This window comes from Pezoporus flaviventris, unplaced genomic scaffold (genome assembly GCF_033815535.1).
Source record: "Pezoporus flaviventris isolate CSIRO_AGI_PZ_B2104156 unplaced genomic scaffold, CSIRO_AGI_Pfla_v1 ptg000037l, whole genome shotgun sequence".
Taxonomy (NCBI): Eukaryota; Metazoa; Chordata; class Aves; order Psittaciformes; family Psittacidae; genus Pezoporus; species Pezoporus flaviventris.
This window is the reverse complement of record NW_026892585.1, coordinates 16,508,154-16,531,883: the sequence shown is the minus strand read 5'-3', so window position 1 is coordinate 16,531,883 and position 23,730 is coordinate 16,508,154. Positions and strand designations below refer to the sequence as shown.

General features: G+C 40.0%; 1 protein-coding gene across 1 annotated transcript in view; it reads left to right on the top strand.

The window, feature by feature from the left end:
* Positions 1–23,730, top strand: part of JAZF1 (JAZF zinc finger 1) — a 189,308-nt gene that overhangs the window by 104,243 nt on the left and 61,335 nt on the right. The gene's annotated exons all lie outside the window — the stretch shown is intronic.

The following is a 23,730-nucleotide window of genomic DNA, read 5'->3' as shown; positions in this document are numbered from 1 at the left end:
CACCTCCCTTCAGATTTCATTTTTAACGAGAAAGATATTACCCAACTGTTACCATTATGAATTCCTGTAGGCTTCAGGCTTCTCCTCCCATTTCCCTTTTCTTTCAATGGTCACTGATTTCTCAAGAACAAATTCCCCTACTCTGCTTCCTGTTTAACACCACTACAAGTAAAATGAATCGTTCCTGTGAGCTTATATGCATTTGTGAAAGGAATTAATTGCATGTAAATTTCTAGCCACTGTAAACTCCCTGTGTCTTGTCCAGCTCACTAATTCTGGTTCTGCCACTAGTATCTTTTTTCCAGGACTAAAATTAACAGCCAACACCATTTAACAGCCAACCATTTGCAGGTTATTTTAAAAAGTGGTAAGTCTTTCGGTAGTGATAGATTTAGTGGGCACTATGTTACTGGCTCAATAACAAGAAGAATTTTGGTTTGGAGGCAATGACCTTTGACTATATCCATGTGGTTTCTTAGTAGAGCATCCAAGCCACGTGATACTGGTCCTTTATTTCTTTGGCCTTAACTTTTTGTTTAAGGTACCATGACCAGTGGTGGATAGAAATTTAAAGTGCTTCTTACTCTTTCTATACAAGGTTCATTCTTGCCATTGACCACTTCCATTCATATCTGTTCTTTATCACTAGGGTTATCTTCAGCCGTGTGTTTAGTGGGTTACCTCTGACAGCTGACTTAGTGTATTCATTTAGTTGTAAGTTAAACATGCTTTCAGTAGGTATAGTGATTTATGTTAAAGCTACCTAACAGCATCCACAGCTTTTTCCTGTGGTTCTGCTGTGATAGATTTTCCTGGGGTAAGCTGTCAGCAGCAGTTGAAGAAGCTAGTGAAAGACTGCAGCCTCTCAGAGGTTATACCCAGGAAGTGGATGTGCCACCCAAAGTCTCTATAGAACATTTTCTCAGCAGCTGTGCATATCCTGTTGCTTCCTTTTTTGTAAGAGTGTGAGCATTAAGTTGTTTGAATAATGTGTGGAAGACCAAAATTCAGTTTCCTCTTATCCCTTAGGAGCATTTTAATCATAAGACTATTAACTGACTTGGGGCAGGACATCATTTCTCCTCTTGATGTTTCTCATCTTTACCTCTTGATGTCTGTGTACTGTCATTGGAATGGCTGTTGGGGCACAGTTTGAAATAAAATTTAAAGTCAAAGGGCTGGAGAGAAGTAATTTTATTTCTCCTTTCTTGCTTTCCTGATGGCTGCTTTTCCAGAAGGCATAAGCAAAATGCAACAATTCTGAAACAGTGACCGTCTTCCTATAAAATAAATATTCCCTGCATCATTCACCTGGTAAGCATAAGATCAGGCTTGAAGTCTTTTTCAGGCCTGAGATTTCAGCTTTGAAGGTGTATTATACTGGTACTTTACATTACAAGCTGTATAAAATAAACATAAAAATATCCCCTTAAAAACAGATGTTTAATCTCAAAATAGTTAATTTGACTTCCTGAATGGAAAAGCAGAATAGAAAAAAGAAAAAAAAAAACAAACAAAACCCACAGTACTAAAAGTCATCATAACTTTTTTTCACTATAGCACAAACTGTCTCAATTCTCATGTCATGAAGCAGAAGGATAGAGACAAGAAAGATGTTTCCATTTTAGGTATCCTACTGGAGATCAGTTTTTCTGCGCCGGAAAATCCAAGCCAGTGAATTTGATAAGCTATTGCTGTGCCACCTGTTCAGACTTGCTGCATTTTATACTGCCTAGTACCACAGGTCTTGCCCTTTGTCTTAAAATTTAACTTTTCCTTTCTGTAACGTTTCCTTTCTGTAACAGGCTTATTTGAATTTAATATTGTGGCTCTGTAAAAGTGCAGCACTTCTGTCAGACTGTTGATTCTCATCACATTGAAGGTGCATGCCAATGCTTCCAGTAGCTGCTGGATTGAATGCATGTGACAGAACACAGAAACGAAGGGATCAAAGAAACGTCAATTGCTAAATAATGTTTTTCTGTCTGAGCTTATTTTTACGTTTGCAATGACCAAGTAGATCATGTGTTTTTATTCATGTAGCCATATCTTTATGCTCTGCTGTTTGACTTGTTTTAGAGAGGGAACAAGACAAACTTCAGATGATAATGCAAACAAGATGTGCAGAAATGTAAGTTAGGGAAAAGGGAATGCCTTTTGGTTCAGAAGGATTTATGCAGTTGGCTTTGTTTTCTGTTTTCTCTTTTTATCAGCTTCAAGCTAAGCAAAACTTAGATTTATAGATTTATATAATGTACAGCTCTTTTATTTCATGTCAACAGTAAAGATCAAAAAGCAGATTGGCATTTTAAGGAAAAGCCCTAATGCCGAGCTCTGAAATAAAAATTACATGATGAATTAAAACATGTAGGACACTGAAAGAATGTTTTTTAGTTGTGGGGGTGGTTGGGGTTTTTTTAATTGAGAGATAACTAGCTTTTTTCTGGCACTGCTCGTACAGAAAACTCGGGGGCAGAAAGAATTCTGTCTTGTGAATATCAAGTGAAAGAAGCATTACCGTGTCAGCATTGTGCCTTGCAAGCATGCATATATATGCCTCTGTGTGAGCAGTTTAGTTAGCGAACACTAGAGCCCTTAGTGTAAATCCTCAAGGCTTTCAAGTTCTTGTCTTTGTCTGTATTTTTTCATCTTTTGTCAATGTGTCATGCTGAAATTGATGAAAAAATCATCTTGACTGTCACTGCTTTTTGCCTTGATATTTCAATTCCCAGCTTTCTGCATTGGCCTCTTGCACAGGTAACTTTATTTTGGGAAGGGTGGAAAGAAATTCTCCGGTGTCCCTTGCTTTGAAGAGGAGAACATTTTCTTTCTGTGGTGTTTGAACCTGATCATAAGCAGTAGCAGTGCTTGCAGAAGGATTTATGTTTACTGTACAAAGAAAAGGGATTCAGGTATTTCACTGTCAGCTATGTGGGGTACCAGCATTCTCAGTATCTATTTCTGTGTATCATAGCACAATGAGACCCTTACTAGACTTTGCTAATATATTCATCCTTTATGTGACAGTTATTTATCATAATCACAAAGCTATTTGAGAAACGCACTCTTGTGAGGTTTCAGATCCTCTGCAGAAATAAGAACTGTGGAAACTCTTATGCTTTGATTTCAGAATGAAGGATGAGCAAAAAAATTTACATCTGTGCATTAGTTTTCTTTCAAGTACAATCTGAGATAAAATGGCTCAAAACAGTGGCTGTTCTTCTGTCTTCACCAGTGACAGAAATAGCTGCTGTGTACAGCTTGTTTACTGCCTATCCTGATATTTGGGGTTTCTATCTTTAAATCACCATCAACACCAGCAGCAAAACATTAGATGCAGAAGAGAAAATTACAGGCAGAGTAGATAACATTTTAGGAAAATCCTTGTGGATCAGCTTTGCTAAAAGCTTGTCATGACCATCTGAACTGCATGTGATAACTTACAGGTTGGCAAACTTACCATCCTGAGGGGATCCAGGCCAGCTGTTGGTGATATTCATTGACTGTGGCCTGATTTTACTTATTTTTTTAATCTAAACTTTACTTATCACTGATCTTTTGTACAAAAGTAGTTGTGCTGCTTTTTCATAATTTTACTGATTTCTTTGGAAAGAATACTGTCTCATGGTAATGATGTCCACTTAGGTTTGTTCCAAAAAAACATGCCTAGGATTAATCTACAGTAAGACTAAAAATGAGATTTTAAAATAAATTTTGTAGTTAGAACTGCAAAGTGTAGCATTACTTTTTTTTTTTTCTTTCCTCTATTAGCTTTTAGATATGTTAGTACATTGCATGTTCTTAGCTTCCTTCCAGTAATGAATATCCCACTAATTTGTAACTAACAAACTGTGTTCTGGATAATTCCTGAAGTGTCTGTGGGTACTTTTGATGCATCCCTCCCTTCTCCTTCATTCTCATTTTTTGCATATAACATCTCCAGGTAAGGGTTTTCACACATCAATTGCAAAGTCTTGCTAGTATTCAGTGAGGGATGGAAACTGTATACATAAAGACCACACCAGAAAACAGAGTTGCAGCACAAAATATGTCTTTGTATCATCTTGTAGACATTCAGAAGTAGGGCTGCAGTTTTGAGGCAGCATACCAAGTTGTCCAGGGCATGCTTTAGGACATCCTGTAGCCTAGTCGAGAGATTAAGTGCAGATGAGAGAATATTCTTAGCACTGGAGAACTTGGCTCGTGAGGAAAGAATATTGATGTCATCTTCCAGTGCATAAAGTCTACTCCAAAGTGTTAGCCTTAATTTTCATTAAATATTTTTGTGATCGGCTTGACCTCTCAGTTTGATTTTAAGCCAGAAAATTTTGTATATCCTGCAAAGATGTATTCATTACCCCACCACTTCCTCTGCAATACTCCAGTGTCCCAAGAAATGGAGACCAGGTGGAGAGCTTGACGTAGTTGGCTTCTTTGCTTATGTTCCTAATGAGGCCAGGGATGTGTTCAATAGACCAACAAGGGAGTTTTTGCAGTCCATTAGCAAAAGACTCTTGGAAGGTGGCTCTCCCAGATCTGTGGCTGGAATAACATAGTTTATAACAGTCACCAATCACCTTCAATGCAGAGCTGAAAGGAACCTGTGCTGCACACTGGAATCTCAACTAGGCTTCATGCCATGGAAGTGCAGAACAAAATGAAGGTTAAAACTGAAGTCACCTGAAAGCAACTGGTGGATATGAAGCATCAGATTAAAAGAGAGCAATAAGGATATGTATTATGATGAGGAATTAGTGAAGTTTGACTGCATTGATTGTCAGCAGGTGTCATATAGTAGAGGAAATTATAATATGATCAAAACAAATATGAAGAAGAGGTTCCTCTGAAACTAAATTTTATTTGGCTTTTGATTTTCCTTTGGAGCTGCTCTCATAAACCTACAAAATACTATTAGTGCTAAGAGGAGGAAGCCCTGGTACATCAGCTGTGATTTTATTTTTTTTTTAACTAGTTATTTTTGCTAAGATAGTATGGCATCACAGAATCAGAAAATACTTTTTCAACAGTGTAGAGATGTGCAAAACCATGGGGCTACCTTCTTTTCATTGTTGCTGTTACACATGTAAAAGCAGAGGATAGCTTGCTCTCTGATCTTGTATTTGTTTTTTTCTGAAACTTCTTGTCCACCCCTCAGAAACTGAGGACAATTTACAAGGCTGTAAAAGTGAGAATCTGCACACTGAAGTATAAATAAAACCCTGAAACTGGTGCACATACATGGGCTACTTCTGATAAACAGCTGTTGAACATGTTTGTAAATGCAAGTGGACAGTGACATACTTTTGACTTCTGAAAGTCTAACACTAAAATCTAATCCAGTACGTTACAACAGTATTTGTGGTGTATGTTGGCAATACACACTGTTCAAGTGACCTGTATTGGATTAAGGTGGCCTGAACCAGTCCAAAAGCTGGGTTCGTGCAATCAACAAAGGAAGGGACCTTTTACTCAATTAATTTGGCTTGGTTTATAGTACTATTAGGCAGATTTAAAACTTTCTGAGTCTTGCTTTCCCTAAAGCAATACATTTGCAGACACTAGATTTCTTGTTCTAATTTCCTACAGAACAGAGAAAGGTTTTCTTTCTTCTTGTTACTGTTTTCTCTTAAATCAGGCACATCTTTTTTCCCCAGGTGGTATATGAGGATAGAGGCAGAGATGCAAATACATAAAACAATAATTCCATCTACAGGTGTATATGGTCCACAGGGGTAGACACTGCTGATTTGGCCTTGATTTACAGAGGAATTGCTTTGTGTTTGCCTTGCGTGGCTGTTTACTATCTAGTCATTTCTAATTAGAGTAGATGTTGTAATGCATGTGAAAGATACTGTAACAGAGAAGGAAGGAGTTGTGGATTGTGGTACATGTTCTACAGCTTTGGCATTACCGTCTGTACCAACATGGAGATGCATTTTGATGACACTAGCCTAAGGTGGCATCATCCAAAGTTTGCATGATAACCCGTGTTAAAATCTCTCTCTGTAACAGTGAGACCTTTCTTTTTCAATATACCATTATTTCTTTGGTATCTGCTGCTCTGGTATACTACTGGGAATAGTGAAGATTTTAGCAATTTCCCTCTGACTTTCTTTTAATGCTGTTAGACTGAGATTATTGAATCTGGGGGGACTCGGTGTGCTTTTTTGTTGTTTGTCCAGCTTTTCCTCCATGTAATCTTTTCCTAGCCTTTCTTAATGTGTCAGGTGTGTTAACAATAATAACGAAACTACTACTGATGAAACCATCGTAATAAGGCCTACAGCATATTTTGTTTGTAACAATGAAGCTCATGGATCACTGATACTTTGTAGCTAGCAGATTCTCTGCTCTTCCTGCTGCCCCCAGCCTCTTCAGTCTTCTGCCACTGTCTTATGTACCCCTCAGTTCCTGGCTGAGCAATTCTAGCGGTTTATGACCTTGAGGAAAATGTATAATCCTGGTGCCTCCTTATAGGCTGATGAAGAGGCACTCTGGAAGGAGGTGCAGAAAATGCAGGTCCTTGCACAGTGGCATATAAGTAACATTTCACATTTGCCACCATCCATGTTGGAGATTGACCATGTGCCTTAGCCTTAAATCAGTAATTTTTCACAAGAACTCTTGAGATAGGATAGTTTAGGTGTATTACTGGCTTTTGTACTGTGGACAGGAAGACTATTCCTATGACTGCTTTTGTACTGTGGATAGCAAGACTATTCCTATGACTGCTTTTGTAGTGTGGATAGCAAGACCGTTCCTATGACTGCTCATTATTGAGCAGTCAACAGAGAGTTTGAACAGTCAACACAGAGTTCAGCAGTCAACAGGGAGTTTGAGCAGTCAACAGAGAGTTTGTTGGTCAGGGTTAAAGGGAGAACAGCTATGGGGGACATTATTGTGCGGATCTGTTACAGACCACCTGACCAAGAGGAAGCTGTGGATGAAGCACTCTACAGACAGATAGGAACAGACTCACACTTGCAGGCCCTTGTTTTCATGGGAGACTTCAACCAACCTGACATCTGTTGGAGCGACGGTATGGCCTGGCACAAGCAATCCAGGAGGTTCCTTGATTGTGTAGAAGACAACTTCCTTCTGCAAGTTGCCGACAAGGAGAGGTGCCATGCTTGACCTCGTGCTCACCAACAGGGAAGGGCTCATTGGAAATACGATGCTCCAGTGCAGCCTTGGTTGCAGCGATCATGAGATGGTCAAATTTGAGATCCTCAGGACAGTGAGAAGAGCGTGCAGCAAGCTCACTGCCCTGGACTTCAAGAGAGCAGACTTTGGGCTCTTCACGAACCTGCTTAGTAAGGTTCCATGCGACATAGCCCTAGAGGGCAGGGGGGCCCAAGACTGTTGGATGATATTCAAGGATCACCTGCTGCAAGCTCAGGAGTGTTTCATCCCAACTAGAAGGAAGTGCAGCAGGAGGGCCAGGAGACCTCCTTGGATGGATAAGGAGGTGCTGAGGAAAATTTGAAGGAAAAAAGAGGCTTAGAAAAGGTGGAAGCAAGGACAGGCAGCCGGGGAAGAATACAAGGATGTTGTCTGGGAAGGTAGGGACCAGGTTGGGAAAGCTAAGGCCCAGGTAGAATTAAACTTGGCTAGGGATGTTAAGGATAACAGGAAGGGATTCTATAGGTACGCAGCAAATAAAAACCAGACTAGGGACAACGTAGGCCCCCTCAGGAAGCTCTCGGGAGAACTGGCTACACAGGATTTGGAGAAGGCTGAGGTTCTGAATGACTTCTTTGCCTTGGTCTTCACTGGCAAAGGCTCTGACCGCACCACCCAACTCTTGGAAGGCAGGCACAGGGACTGTGAGAATGAAGACCTTGGGCCCACTGTAGGAGAGGATCTGGTTTGAGACCATCTTAGGAACCTGAACGTACACAAGTCCATGGAACCTAATGAAATCCATCCGCCGGTCCTGAAGTAGCTGGCGAATGAAGTTGCTAAGCCACTGTCCATTGTATTTGAAAGATCATGGCAGTCAGGTGAAGTTCCTGACAACTGGAAAAAGGGAAATAAAACCCCATTTTCAAGAAGGGGAAAAAAGATGATCTGGGGAATTACAGACCAGTCAGTCTCACCTCTGTGCCTGGCAAAATCTTGGAGCAGATTCTCCTAGAAGGCATGCTAAGGCACATGAAAATCAACAAGGTGCTTGGTGACAGCCAGCATGGCTTCACTAAGGGGAAATCCTGCCTGACCAGTTTGGTGGCCTTCTATGATGGGGCTACAGAACTGATGGACAGGGGTAGAGCAGTTGATGTGATGTCATCTACCTGGACTTGTGTAAAGCATTCGACACTGTCCCACACAACATCCTTGTCTCTAAATTGGAGAGACATCAATTTGATGGATGGACCACTCGGTGGATAAAGAACTGGCTGGATGGCCGCACACAAAGAGTTGTGGTCAATGGCTCAATGTCCGGCTGGAGACGAGTAACAAGTGGTGTCCCTCAGGGATCGGTGTTGGGACCGGTCTTGTTCAACATCTTTGTCGCTGACATGGACAGTGGGATTGAGTGCGCCCTCAGCAAGTTTGCTGATGACACCAAGCTGTGTGGTTCAGTTGATATGCTGGAGGGAAGGAATGCCATCCAGAGGGACCTTGACACGCTTGTGAGGTGGGCTGATGCCGACTTTATGAAGTTTAACCATGCCAAGTGCAAGGTCCTACACCTCGATTGGAGCAACCCCAGGCACAGCTACAGGTTGGGCAGAGAAGAGATTCAGAGCAGCCCTGTGTAGGAAGACTTGTGGGTGTTGATCAATGAGAAAATGAACATGAGCTGGCAGTGTGCACTTGCAGCCCAGAAAGCCAACCATATCCTGGGCTACATCAAAAGGAGCGTGACCAGCAGGTCAAAGGAGGTGATCCTGCCCCTCTACTCTGCTCTCATGAGACCTCACTTGGAGTATTGTGTGCAGTTCTGGTGTCCTCAACATAAAAAGGACATGGAACTGTTGGAACAAGTCCAGAGGAGGACCACGAGGATGATCAGGGGACTGGAGCACCTCCTGTGTGAAGACAGGCTGAGAAAGTTGGGGCTGTTCAGGCTGGAGAAGAGGGGGCTGTTCAGGCTGGAGAAGAGAAGGCTGCGTGGAGACCTCATAGCAGCCTTCCAGTGTCTGAAGGGGACCTATAGGGATGCTGGCTATGGACTCTTCATTAGGGACTGTAGTGATAGGACAAGGGGTAATGGGTTAAAACCTAAAGAGGGGAAGTTTATATTGGGTATAAGGAAGAAATTTTTTACTGTAAGGGTGGTGAGGCACTGGAATGGGTTGCCCAGCGAGGTTGTGAATGCTGCATCCCTGGCAGTGTTCAAGGCCAGGTTGGACAGAGCCTTGTGTGACATGGTTCAGTGGGAGGTGTCCCTGCTCATGGCAGGGGGTTTGGAACTAGATGGTCTTAAGGTCCTTTCCAACTCTTATGATTCTAACATCCAGTTACCCGTAGCTCCTGTGGTGGCAAGGCATTCCATGGCAATTTGTGTTAGTAAGTTGCTGCTGCTGCACACAATGTAAAGTAATTTCAACAAAAAAGAGTTTTTGTTGAAAGCAGTTACCTTCCCTTCAAAAGCTTCCAGTGTGAAACACTCTTAATAAAGGATTAAAAAAAAAAAACCAAAACATCCTTCTGCTCAAGGTGAGTCTCTGCATTTATGAATTACTTCCTTTTCTACTGTCTCTTTCTTCATTTGCTCACATGCCATTTCTAAAAGGTCAGTATTTACCAAAAGTTCTTAAGCAGTTTAAACCAGGTCTGTTGCGCAATTCTGTCTGCTAGAGGTAGCTGAATAGTTTCTGTCCTCTGTATAGAGGATTATCGGGGCTGATGCTGACTTTTTAACCACAGAGCTTGAATATAAAAGCCTGTTTTGAATATTTCCAGTGTTCAAATTTTGCGCTTATGCTTTTAATGTGATCTTTGGGATCTGACTGAGTACACAAATACTATCTGTTACCCAAGCTGAGATTCTAGAAATTCCCTGAATTAGCATTCAGTGCTATATAGCAACTCTTAACTAAAAGAAAACCAAGAGTGTTACCACTTTCAATAATGAGAAAGTACCTCTTGCTAACTGTAGTTCTCATAATCTGTGAAATATAATGTAAAAATGACATTTTGTGGGGATTTCAAGTACCCACAATGTAGTACTTAATTTTCCTGTTCCCATTATTTTCACCATACAAAACATATCCCTTTATTTTTTATAATTTTTCTACTGATTTCTCATCTACAGTTCTTTATGGACCCAGAGATTGCTCTTTGTTGTTGTTTGCTGTTTAATGTAGAAAGCTGAAAAAAAGATTTATAGAAACCTGCAGTGCAGTTATCTAAAATGAAAATTTTCTTCTTTGTGCTAATAGAAGAAACATACAATCAATAGGTAAGAACTTCTAATTTGTCTTTTAATGCTCCATGTAGTGCAGCCTCATTTACTGGTATCTAAGGTCCTGTGCACATAATTAATCATTTGCATAGTACATTTTAAGGGCCTGTGAAGTGTTGCTGGTAGTTTTGATTTCGTCCGTGTGGTTCAGCGAGAACAGTGTAATTTGGCACAGCTAGGCTGCAGACTGTAGACAGTACCACTGCTCTACTGGAAACCAGTGCACATCCCTTTCAGTTAATAGTGCTTTCCCATTAGACTTGGGGCCAGTAAGGGCCTTTGACTGGAATATATATTGTTTTCAGGTGTATCCACCTTGAAATCAGTTATAGGAAACTTCCTGTCACAGTTTCTATTTTACTTCTCTTACAAATCACATCTTCATAAATGAGGACTACATTCATCTCAACAGTGTGTTCCTTGTGAGAGATCAGAGTTGATGATTTTCCTGCATGACTTGGACCATTGATATTATGAAGCTTATTTCTTCTATAGCAATATATTTGTGCAGGGATTAAATCATTCCCAAAACTGAATGTAATGGAGATTAGTTTTTATTTCAGACTACAAAATTTACAAGGTTTTGCTTACACAATATGCAATATAAAATAAGAACCTTCATCCCTTCCCAAAACTATAGTAAGTCTAAAGATTTTTATTTTTATTATTGTTTTAATATGATTTAGAAGTAAGGAAACATTGCCAATAGTACAAGCTTCATAGGAAAAATGTTGTATGTTCAGTGAGCAAGGCAATTGAGTGCATTTTGGCTTTGTATTCATGTGATACATAAAAGATGTTCAGTTTCGTCATTATTATTTTCCTTTCCCATTGCTACCTTAGTGATGGTATATGCAGGCAGAAAATACTGTTTCATCTGGGCTTCGTAATTTCACGTCCTGAATGTCTACAAATCATGCTGGGGGTATTGTGCATGCATTGTAATGAAAAGGCTTACAGTTTCTTAGTAAATGATTATGATGTGGAAAGGAAAGGGCTATGACACAAAGGTATTCCATCCACATTTCTTGAAAATAGTTTCTTGGCAAAAATTGTAATAAAGTAGAAGTCCATTAACCACGACCAATGTTTGATTTGTACTAGCAGTAATTGTATGCATACTGCTTGTCAGTGCCTGTTCTCACATATGGCATAAAACTAAAACATTGCTATCTGAAGAGTTCTTCCTTTTACTGATGTCCTCGTTTTGTTTGAGACACCGTTTATTGCGGCAGCATGTAAGGCACAGTGAAACTTTCATGATGAAACCTGAAACTGGATGAAACAAACCTGAAGGCTGGATCAAGTTCACAAGAACATTTGCTGAGGTTTGTAGGTCTGGGTTGAATTTGCAGCCAATCTGTGCTCACTTACTGTGCATTGAAAGTACCACAAGAAATGTATTGGTTTCATATGGTTTCAGCCTTCAGTCATTTCACACCACTGGTGACTTCAGTAAAAGCTGGACATTGCTCACTCAAACTCCAGTGGAAGTGCATTGAGGCCTTTGTAAAGGGATTTTAAAAAGTCATCTGGGATAAGTGGTTTGATAGTGTCATCATGTAGAAAGGAGACAGAAAGAAAGAGACTTTTGTGCTCCAAAAGGCATAAAGAGGAAAGACAGGAATAGGCAGGATCTTCTATCACACTTGAGAAGTTGTTACTGGGCTTCAGTGCAAGTGTCAGGATCAGACTGTCCATGCAAGGTGGGGCTTTTGTTGATAGGGAAGAGAGGATAGGGAAAGGCCAGTGAGTAAAAGTGAAGATAGCTTCCCCGTGCAGGTACACACATGGGGATTTTGTGGAGGGTTTCTTCTAGTCAGGGGAAAATGAGGGAGAATTTTTACGTGTGAGTTTGGGGGGAATGAAAGACTGGATCAGCTGAGTTATAGGATGACAAACATACAAAGAAAGGGGAATTCAAGGGATCAGTTACACAAACCAAGTTCTGTGCGATGTGTGGGGGCTAGTATTTCATTTTGGCAGTTAGTGAAGGGTGGCACTATATTTCTTATTGAAGGGTTATTTCTGGATTGTGTTGAGATGTGAAAGGAAAGCTTTCTATTTTGAATTGTCTCTAGTAAATGTAATTTTCTCAGTGCTGAGCATCTCTTAAAGTCATTGTTTCCTCATCCTTAGAAGATACTTGCTGATATTGGTGCTTTCAGCTCTTCCCTGTGAGCGCTGTGTCAAAGGAGAAGGCTCATGGATTCATGTTTGAATATACAGGACTTGGTATCATTCTTCTGAGGTGATGCCACTATCAAAGTTCTCATCTTATTTCTCTGTCAACAATGCTGAAATCAAAGTAGCTAGCACTTGAAGCTACTGAACTTTGGTTTTAATTCCAAAGTATGTGAAAATGTATTTGGCAAAAGAAAATTCAATTACAAATAAAAAGTGATCTCCCAAAACATGTGTAAGAAGCCTGGTTTCTGGGAACCTGCTGTACTCCATGCCAGTCAGAGTTGTGGAACCTGCTGGCCATTTTTTACTGAGCTTAACAGTAGGGCAGAAGGTCTTAAAAGTTAGATAAATTAATGTAATCTTCATCTAATAAATTCTTGGCTGGACAAGCAAGACCCAAATGAATGCTCTGCGTACTGAGGGAAGGGGCTCAGCTGCTAAATGCTGTCTGGCAGCCCAGCCCTGGAGTAGCCTTGATGGAGGAGTTTAGAGAAAGCAGGTTTCCATTATTTTTGCTGGTCATAGACAATTTGTTTTCTGTCCATATCATCTAATAGAAAACTCTCTGCAGCTTTCTGTTTGGTGCTCTAACATTTCTCAAAGTACCTCCCAGAACCAATGGTTAGTCCCTGGGGAATTCACTAAACATCTATGAGAAATCAAGTGCTTTGCTATAATGCCAGTTCAGTGGGAGTTGTAAGGAACAGCATAAGGTAGAAACAGTTCTAGGAGGAGCTTAAAATAAGACTAATCACTCAGATACCCAGGAAACCTCCCAAATTAAATCTTGGCACCCATTTTACTGAAGATACAAAGCGCTGCAGACAAAGGCGGGCAAAGAATGTGGAGCTGAAATGGAACTGGAGATCTCATGACAGAACAGTATCTAAAGGGATGAATGCTGTCAGTCTTGCACAGTGAGTCTTCAGATGGATCTGTGTGCTTATTTCACATGTAGGCAAAAGTTTTCTGCTTTCAACAACTAGTCCACAGTATCTGAACTATAACCCCAGTTTTCAAGTGACAGATGCTGAAGACTTGGCTAGATAATCACATTTATACCTTTGGGTATCGAGCCTGAAAACTGTACATACAAAATGAGAGCATACTGGCAAAGCTTTCACGTGAGAGTGACAGTTCACAGAAAGTAGCATTCTCATTATCATCTCTATGGTAAAAGTTTGAGGACAAAACTAGGTAGTCCCTGAGGAGCAATTTAGCCAAAGCAGTTCAGAGCTGCATGAACTGTCTGCCATTAGCCTTGTAGCTCTTGCTGTCTGCCAGCATATTTGTACTCCCTTTTTTTTTACTCCTGCTGATTTCCTGTGAAAATGAAATTAATGTAGCTCATACTGTGCCTCTGTGGTGTTTTTTTCTCTGGATAACTTTAGAGTATTTCTAGTTCTCAATGCATTGAGGCAGTAGGGACAGGACTAATGACTTAGATTTGATTTGGTGAGATGCTATTTAAGATGTGATCTAAGAAGTGTCATGTATGTTAAGAGATGTTGACAGGATATCAAAGATTCGTTGCTGTGGGGAGTAGTGTAGGGTATCACCAGATAGAAGGGAAGAACAAAAGGAGAATAAAGTGAGGACTACAAGGAAGCCATATTTGTTCTTTACCCCTATTTACACATTGTAACTTTGAGACTAAGAATATGTATTTTTTAAACAGTGTCAGGTAAGCTGTAGAGGAAGGGAGGTGTTTTGCATGAAATACCTTCTGTCATACTTCTTTTGTTGAAGACCATTTCAGTCACTGTTACTACATTGAAAATCACTGACAGGAGCCAAGTTAAGATGAATGTACACTTTCAGTTCTGTTTATCTCATGTGGGGATGAAATGGGAAATGTTTTTCTGTGGAAATAAGAGGACAAGTATAATAAATATTCCTAGTAGCATGTGAAATGCCTAAATGTATTTTTCCTCAAGTACTGCCTCTGTTAATGTAGCACAAGTTACAGACTGCTCTTTCATTCCATCATTTGATTTTTGGGAAAGCTAATAGGAAAAGTATGAAGCTGTGAGTCAAGATGCACAGGTTCTGTTCCCTATCCCATCAATTATCTGCTTCATGATCTGAGGCAAGGCATTTTTAGGCGTGTGTCACTTCCTAATCTGTCTGATGCTTTGGCTGACGTGACAGATCCCTCCATGTCTATGATAAAAGTACTTTATATCAGACAGGTGGTGTTGTCAACTGCATCGCTGTAGTTGGTGTCTGTTCTGCAGCATATTGAGAATTACCGTTAATAAGCTAATCAAATAGAAGTATGTTAATTTAATTTCAATGAAACAGATGTTACTTAAAATTCCATAATACATAACATAGAGATTAGTTTTTCAGGACTGGACAAGATGGGCAATTTAATGTGAATTAAATGCAGAAATTTCCACTCACATAAGTGGTGACTCTGCTGTGGTTTATTGAAGATTTGGTTAGGGTTTTTGCCCTCAACATTTCCTACATATTTCTTCTGCTTTGATAGCCTGATTTAAACAAGAAACAAAATTGTCAAGGTGCTCTGTTAAAGGTAGCCTTCCAGTAAAAGCCTGCACAAAAACATGCAGTACTGACAGCTATGTGAAAATGTATATGCTGGGAAACATCTTTCAAGTTTCAAATTCTTTGTGCTTGGCATTCATGTAATAGGTTAGATCTGCTGGCTCCCTGAACTTGCCATTTGTCAGAAAATGGGCATTTCTGAACTTGTATGTATGGTATGTGTATACAATACGGCTATGCTAGGTTATGTATGCTTCAAAAATTCTATTCCAAGAAAATACCAAAATTAGTTTTTAGTCAGTTCTCTTCTTTTTCTAAACAGTGATTGGTATAAAGCCCACACCTCAAAATGTCATTGTCCACACTTAATATATTGTCCTTAGTTCTGTGGAATTAGTGAGCTTGAAATCCTACTGACAGGAGAATATTTTAGTCCAGATGGCCTCAGCTTTATGTAATTTACCTTTTAATGTATGGCTTGCCAGCTGGGACAACTTTGCTTTGGGTGAAATTTGCATAGCCATCAGATATTTGTTACATGCCTGGAAAGAAAAGTGGGAGCAAGTTCTAGCTTATGCTAAATGCTTTGCTATCACCACATGCTACCACTAAACCAGCAAAAAGGAATTACACTTTTCATTTGTTCTCAGCAGTTAAATTATGAGTCTCTGCCTTATAAAGATCAGATATTTTTCCATGAGCTTTTTTGTACTGATGAAGCAGCTTTAATCGGGAAATTGTTTCACCTTGTTAAAATACTACTTTTCTTGTTGAGCAAATTGAGTTATAAAATACTGAATATGTGCACCAGGCATTTGCAGACTTCAAATAAATTTTCAGACAAAACAAACTGAAACATTTTGGGAATTCACTTTTTAATGCTTGCTTTTATTCTAGTTCTATTTTTGTTACAGTGGGTTTAAAAGATTAGGCATTACTGGTTCTAAAATAGTGCCACGCTATTCTTGTAAATGTCCCAATAGCAACAATAATTAATATCCCCACATTTGCATTTTAAGTCACTCCATTTCCCCAGTCACCTATTACTTGGATGTAAAAAATCATTTCTAGTCAAAACTTGGCACAAAATACCCAAATTCCATACTTTTTGCCAGATGTAAAAATAAAAGTGGACGAATTCATCTTTTTTCCACCCAGTTAAAGGGTTCAATGAAGTATTAGTTAAATTTTGTCCTTGTTTTCATAAATGGTTTTCATTTTTGAAGGCTTAGAATATCTCATTAAAAAAAGGAGGGGGAAGGAATTAAAAAATTAAGAGTGGTGGTAGAGAGGAAGGGGGATGTGCCTCACAACTGTTCATAACATGAACACTGCTGCCTTCCGGAATGCCAACAGCTTCAGCTCCTTGGTGATGTCAGAGGGACTCGTGCTTTTTACTGTGGCATACCGTATGGAAACAGCAACCATCTCCATTTGGCCACCCTCTAGTTGGGTTTGGTTGCAGGCTACGGTAGGGTCTTGATTGCGTCTGTCCCAAAATACTTCTGAGTGGTTAATTCAGGCCAAGGGCCTTGCCAGAGGTACAGTTGATTCAGAGTAATGTGTGCCCTTCTCTTCCCTGAGAAAGATAATAAACATTTTTCACCTACATCCATTTCTTAGGAAGACCCTGGTTTGCCCAAAGCAAAACTTACTACAAAAGCCTATAGCTTGCTATTGAACCTTCTCAAATGGAACTTCTCGAGCCCAGGGTGAAATTTCTGGGTATTGAGAGAAAGACCCATTGAATGATGGATTTAGAATGATACTTGGTGAGATGAAAGCTTTATTTTGTTTCACTGTTACAATTTTAGTTTTTCACTGGGAGAAAGTTGAGAGAGTTTGAGACTCTTCAGAAAATGGCAGAAACATCTCAAGCTTTGGGTTAGTGGTCACACAAAGCCCACCAGTGTGCTGGCCAGAGCCCTACAATATGTCACTGGGAGTAGGTGGCTGGTTGTTTCATGCAGAGCTGAGAGGTGATTTTCCTGCTCATTTGGCAAAAGGCAATTATAATAGTGCTGGATTTATACCAATGAATCCTCTCTATTTAGTTGGAAAACCTGTTTTCTTCAACCCTGACTTCATGCAAATATCCCTGCTGTGTCTCCCATCAGGGGAGTTGCACAATTGTGACAGATTTCTGTCCATAAATGCTGGCTTGCCCAAGGATTAGGTGTTAAAGCTGCACATAATTCAAGTGCACTGTTTTCTGTTTGATTGATGTACATTGCCACCACCTTGAAAAGACTAGGACAAACAGCGGCATGTAGTGATGGACCAGGTTTGAGGGCTGCTGTAAATTTGCTGTTCTTATTACCAGCCTGGATATTTTTTAACACTTTGGCTTTATTCCAAATAGAGTTGGAGTTTCAGATCTACCTTTGAAAGTGGTGTGTTTTGAAAGCCATAAGCATGTGGATATACCCTCATGCATCTGCAGAAGGAGGAGCAGAGAGGGAGGGGAACAGTGTCAATTTGGAAGCTCATTCCCTCTGAACACGAAATGCAAGGTGCTCTGCCGTTCAAGTCCCCACTACTGACCTTGACAGAGGACAAGTTGCTTTCCCTTGATGGCTGGTCTGCTTCATGCCTTGCATGGAAGAGGACACAGGTCTACTAAGGCTGTGTTATATTGACAGTCTTAGTGAGTGTAAAATACGCGTTAATTTAAGTGGATGGGGAGTTAGGCTGATCCTGAGCCTGAAGAAGAGGAAAATAGCCAACCCTTGCCCTGAATATGTAGATATTGGCATAAAGGAATAGACATAAAAAATTTATCACAGAAGTGAAAGCACTTTGCAAGGCGGTGCCTCATCAGAATGACAAAAGAACAGGCATGTTTTGTAACTTGAAACTCAGGATTCCTTCCCATTTCTGTCTCTAGCGGTTAGAATTCTTCAGTCTTGCTAGATTACAAGTCCACAGGGACTTTTAAAACTACTTATTCAGACTTTACTGTTTTGGATGTACAAGAGTTAGTTGCATTAAGCTGTAGCTTGGAAAAAAACTGAAACCATTTTATAGCATTTTTAAAATAACGTTATTAAAGGATAGCATAAAAGATCACAGTTTCTCTGTTTTTACAGCTCTGCTTTGAAAAGATAATAAAGCTACTACACAGGACATGTATTAGACTGGTGATTAATGTGTCTGTGTGTTACAACTCCAAATACTCTAAAACTTACTTTATATTGGAATGAATGAAAATGTCACATAATGAAACCTCAGAGGAGTACAGTGCTAAAAAAATAATGTACACTAGTCTCTCACTAGGTAACATTTTACATGTATTAGAGTAGGCTAAAGGGTTTTTTTGCCTTCCATATGGGGACCTTATTTAACATCAAAGGGGAACTCTGTTTTGATAGAATAATTGATAGAGCCTGGGTAATCCTGTTACCCAGACCTTAGCAGGAAACTGGGCTCTTGACATACTGAAGAATACAGTGGAAGTTTTAAAGTAGATTTAATAGCTTGGTTTTAAGATGAGATCCAGCATTGAATATCTAAATAAATGTTGTTATTGGGAGGGTGATTCTAAGACAGTCTCTTTTTCCTCTAAGAAAGAAAGGATAACTGCCCTCTTCTAGATACTGAATAACTTAGGTTGGAAAGGATCCCGAGAGGTTTTGTAGTCTGGCCCGTGATCCCAGGTAGGGTTAACCTCAGAGTTAAGTGAGGTTGATTAGGATCTTGTCTGTTTAGGCAGCCTCTTTCAGTGTCAGGGTGCTCTTGTGAAACCTTTTTCTTCATACAAAATTGAAATATTCTGTGCTAAAACTTTTCTGTTGACTTTTGCCCCTTTGATGGGCACACACCTTTGAAGAGAGCCTGGTTCAACCTCCTAGCTAGATAAAACCAGCTAGTTTGCTCAGCTTCTTCACGTCTTGCATTGTCCAGCCTCAATCGTCTTAGTTCTTCCCTGCTGAGCTGGCTCCCATTTATCACTTTCCTTCTTTGTTAGGGTTGCAAAAGTGGATTCTTCCAGATCTGTCCTTGTGAGTGCTATGTAGAGGGGAGTAATGGCTTCACTCAGCCTGCTGGCTGCCATTGTCCTAAATGTGATACAGGCCAAGACTAGCCTTTGCTGCTGCCACGATGCACTGCTGGCTCCTTTTCTGCTCCTTGACCACCCGAGTCCCCAGGTGCTTTTCTGAAGACTGAAGAGGCATCCAGTTAGTGCACAGCCTGTATCTCAGGATAAGGTTATTCTGTCCCATATGCAGGACTTTGTAGTGATTTTTGCCGCCCAAGAAACCTTCCGTGATCAGTGGGAAGGGCAGTCTCTTTTAGAAGAAAGCATGCCCTTTAGTGGAAGCCGAAGTTAGGACTGTTTGAGAGTGCTTGCTAAGAGATTGATTAGAAGTACCCAAGGTCTGGCACTGCTGCAGAGAGACTTCACCAGCTGTGGCTTTTTCCAGATCTCCAGGGAAATGCTGCAGACAGAAGAACATTGTGAAAGGAAAGCTGTGGCTTTTCAAGTGGCCAGTGGGAGAAATTCAATGCCCTCCTGTCATTCTCAAGATGATGTCCTGTACTTAGCAGCTGTAAAGAGTGGGAGAGATGGAGATAGCTGCTGCAGGGGTGTGGTGGTTTCCTTTGAAAGGAGGAGAATGTTGTCGCTTGCAAAGGGCTAAGATTCTTCTCTTCCATTACTAATTCTTTATTAGGAGGTAGCATTTCCCAAGACCTTACTCGCTGTGATGATCTGTACTAGCAGTACTGTACTTCAAATAAAAAACAGAAGAGGGAGCTCAGATGGGTATAGATGACTGTAATCTGTCGTGTATGGCTGTCAGTTAAACACTACGAATTGGAGTGTCAGTCACCAAATGCTTGGTTGCTGACTAACCCAGGTTTATGTGAGGCATTTTTCTTTGGGTAGTGTGCCTCTGAGGGTTTGTTTGGAGAACAGTTCAGGTAACCTAGTTCAGTGAATTCAGTGAAATTTGCCTCCATTACAGATACAACCATTAAGTATTTTAATAAGTGTATCACTAATAGTTTAGAAAACCAGGAAGGATTAAGGGCCATATGTTCTCCCAGGCATGTGAACTTAACAAATGCAGTATTCTGCTGTAAAAACTTTTTTGGTATGTAGCCACTCCATTCTTTGGCAGAAGCATGATTCTACAGGCAAGGGTGTGTGGTCTTACAGCAGCATGGGAGGAGTCAGGTCAAAGGCAAACTTTTATATTTGCTCTGTGCTACTGAGGGGAAAGGAAGCAGTAAAAACCAGAAAGGACTGCCTTCCTCTGGATTTCCCTTTTTGCAGCACAGGAATCCCCTTCCCTTCTCTGCTTCTCATGTGAGAGCACAGATGCAATATTAGAGAGGCAGTGGAGCTGTGCTAATAGATTTGAAGTCTAAGTGAAGAACCTGTCCTGTGGAGCCAACACTGTAGATTTCATTGCCTGAGATGCATTATGTGGAATACAAATTGTTTTGGATGTATGTAGCATATTGTATATGAAAAATCAAGCAGTGAGGGGAATAGCATGGCATTTTCTGGACAGATCTGCACTTCTGGATGCCAAACATGGTTACGGTAATCTCATATTTAAGGAGTACAAATGGAAACCTGATTTGAGCATAGCCTGACAGTAGAAGTATTTTAATTGACATAGCTACAGTTTGCTGCACATATTATTCACTGCGTGTGAATGTGAATTGAGTATTTTGGTTATCCCTCTTGAATGTGTGTAAGCACAAGAGAAAAGGGAACAGCATAGTATGTTTAGTGTGATCTTTGGTGCTAAACTTCAGGATGGATATACTTCTAGCAAGAGTGTAAAAGATGCCTAGTTACATGACTTCCATTGTTCTTTCATACTGAATGGTTTTATACTACCTAATACTTTTGGGTCAGCTATACTGGAGGATGCGGAAATTCTACACCATTACTGTAGTAACTAGTTCAGCTTCCAAAGAACAGAAGGAAATTCTGTTTTTAAGTCAAAAGGCAAAATGGTGTGAAGCTTCCAATCTGGAATCAGCTTTGTCTGTTTCAAGTGTGATGGTTGTACTTGGGTCTCTCTAAAGCTACAAAAAACAGCTAGTAGTTCAGCAAAGGAAGCAATTAGGTAACCATTAAAAAGCAATCCAGAACATTTTCTTTAGAGGAAAACAAACAGTACTTTTAGAAGATGATCACTGAAGGTTAAATGCAGCCTGAAAGAAAATCAGGCCATACAGAACTTGGGAACACTTGATTTCAGTATTTGGTATATTAATCTGACATACTGTTGGCACAAAGATCAAGTCATTATACTGAATTCACTTACAAAAGAAGAAACAATGCTATGCTGAAATATCTTCTTTCAAAGCCTTTTATATTTTCTTTCTGTTTTTTTTTTCAAAGTTTTTGGAGTTATTTCATTCCATTTGCAGCTGGAATTGCTATCTCCTTGCTTCACTTCAGACAGCCATCGTGTCTGAACCAAATATTCCTCTCTGCTGTGGAACTGTTTCAGTGGATATGTTATTGGAAGAATGTTAGGCAACTTGATATAGACATTTGAATCTGTTCCACCATCTTGATTTATAAACTGACACAATCTTTGCAAGTTTTTCATATACAGTGAGATAGAGTTGTTGCTCAGCATTTGGAATCATTTAACTGAGCACAGAACTTGCAAAATAGCGTGCAAGACTGGGCAGTATTTTAGTTTTGCTTCGTGAGTATAAATGTTGGTTGTCATTCAGTTAAGGTCTTCATTCCTGCAGTTGCTGATGCTGTGTTTTGTAGGCTCAAAACTGAACAACCTTGGACACAGTGACCATCACAAATAAGGCTGTGGACAAAAATGTAGCAAGAAGTTGTTGGTGTTTTTTTACTTAAGGAGTTTTTCTTAAGCCCACATCTTAGTTGAAGTATTCAGCATCCACCTTTTGTGACTTCTTTCTGATGGGATTCATAGGTTTCCTATCTACCCTGTAAGTTTTCTTTTTCTCTTGCTTGCTTCTGTTTACATTAAGAAAATACACCACCGTTTGCATGTTTATCATTCACTTTGAAATCGGTCCAAAAGATTCATCAGTCTTTCACTTTATTCAAGAAGATACAGATTTTACCCCACTTCAGAATAGCAAATGCATATTGGGAATTGATTGAATGGCAACATCGCCCCCACACACCTTCCACTTCTTACTTTTCTCCATGGTGCACACACCTCTTTTGCAGGACCTGATGACATGGGAATGCTGGCTGTCAGAGTCATATAAGAATATCTTCCCAAAATGCAACACATCATCATAGTTTATTTCTTCCATGTACTGTTTAAACAGCCATATCCTTGGTAACGAGACTGTAGGAATTGTAGCTCAGCATGCACTCTCCAAATATCTCATTGCGTGCAATTGAGAAAATCCTAAGTAATTTTAGTGGGTAAGTTGTACTTCCAGAAATAAGTTGTATTACAAAGCAAATATGCATCAGCTTCTTAAATGACAGGTTCTGAATGATACTGCGTCCTGCAGAGCCTGATGCTTTTATCAATTGCAGCCAGCCAGAAGGTAGCTGGAATGGGGTGACTAGTGCCAAAATCAGAGCAGACTTTTCCAATTTTAAATCTCTAGTGCAACATCTGTGGGTGTGTTGTAAACTTCTTGGATGATATTCTGCTGTAGGGGTTCCTGGAAAGCTCTGAGGGAGCTGGAAGATTGAACTGTACTGAACAATTTTCAGCTCGTTTTTCTCTCTACCTTACTTGTTAGCCTTGTATATGTATAGTGTTTTAATGGAGGCACTGCAAGATATCACAAGTTTGTAGGACGGTTTTGGAGACTGAGCTGTATTTATCTACAAAACCCCTGTACACACAGATACAAGTATTTTGCAGAATCCCAATCCTGTTAGATAATCTTTGTGGATGAAAGGGTTACTTGCTTTTCATGCTTTTGGTACTTGCTTACTTTCTGTCTGCCTTAGTAAGTTGCCAAGGATGGATGTCCTAGACTCTGAATCCAGTTCTCACCTTAAGGTTTTCAGTTCTGATTAAGATTTACAGTATGGTCAGGCAACAGGAGGGAGCTCTGTGTTGTTTCAATCCAATTGATGCTCTTTAGTGGAAAGTATCTCAGTTTAGTAAGTTCTTGAAGCAGACAGTTCTTTCCCAACGCTTGTAGCTTTTATATATGTATGTTAAAAAGGATATAAATTATTTCTTGAGTCTTTTTAAAAACAATGATAGGCATCATACTGAAGAGGAAAAACAAAGGAAAGAAACTCTACTTCTTTGGGTCAAAATTACATTGCTATTCCCTTCTGATGTGAAATCAACACTAAACCTACTGGTTTGGGTGACCTGTAAGGTCCGTTGTTGATCTGCCATGGACTGGAACTGCAGTGGATAATTGTCTAGTAGTGGGAGTTTTGCCATGACTAGCTTTATCATTTTGTCAGTTTGCTAATAAAAGGTCACCAAGGGTACAAAGCATCTGAGATTTACATATGGCAGATAAGAAAGCATTCTGGGGAGCCTGCTTTCTGAGGGGCCCAGGCGTTTGTTGCAATTGACACTCATGCTTTGATTCCAGAATTGACAAGAAACGCTATTACTAAGCGGATCTGCCAAGGTAATTAGGATTCAGGGTTGCATTTTTAATCTGACTTG